This window comes from Ceratina calcarata, unplaced genomic scaffold (genome assembly GCF_001652005.2).
Source record: "Ceratina calcarata isolate Rehan_Ccalc_2016 unplaced genomic scaffold, ASM165200v1 scaffold349.2, whole genome shotgun sequence".
Lineage (NCBI taxonomy): Eukaryota > Metazoa > Arthropoda > Insecta > Hymenoptera > Apidae > Ceratina > Ceratina calcarata.
Genome location: NW_017157822.1, coordinates 1,443 through 2,357, shown reverse-complemented (window position 1 = coordinate 2,357; position 915 = coordinate 1,443).

Below are 915 nucleotides of genomic sequence, written 5' to 3'. Positions count from 1 at the left end.
CTTCTCGACCGTGAAAACGTAATTATAGCGGGCCATATACTATCCATGTCGATGGGCCCGATTCTATAATTCTGGCCCTCCTCTAGAATTTCTTAAACTTTGTGGCCCCCCATTAAAAAAGTTTACCCATCACTGGTGTAGACAGACCTTTAATCGTATGAATCGGGCATGGGCAACCTTAGCCAGTAGCATAGAATTCCAACTGGATCGAGAGAAGATGAAGAGCCGAGGGTTGCCCATACGTGTTCTAAATGATCTCTGCGTGCGTAACGATCCTGCTCTCTATCTCTGTCTCTTCTGTCACTTCTCTGTGTGTGTAACGCTTTTTGCAACTACGTATTTGCGTTTAGAAAAGTAAAAGAGAATAATAAATATACATACGTACGTATATACGTATATATATATCCGTATCGACTGGCTCCTTGGTGTACACATTAGACAACGTTACGAGCCGTTTGGTAGGAGATGTCTTTTCTTGTTTTTTTCTTAAGGTCTCTCGCGCCGCTAATGGCCAGTTAACTTATCCCTACCAGGAAAGCCTGCGGAAGGTATGTGTGTCACCAAGTACAATCTGTCACCCGCCGACCGTACGTACTAATTAGATGTACTGGATCGACGACGATCCGACAATCTCATGTCGTTCTATACCCATCCCGACGATATCGCGCGTTCCCGGAAAAGGTCGAACGATCTCTCGACGATCAAACATCATCAAATCGGTCCGACATTTTGGAAACTTCGATCGGCATCAGTCGAGATCGCTCTGTGTAAAAATATACCTCTGCCGTTTCCAATTTTATTGACGTTCAAATCAACGATTTACGACGTAGTTGAAATCTCTAAAGAGAACAAATTTTTTCATGAAAACGTAAAAAACTGGGCTAGTTTGAATATTTCATGAAAACCATTTTGTCC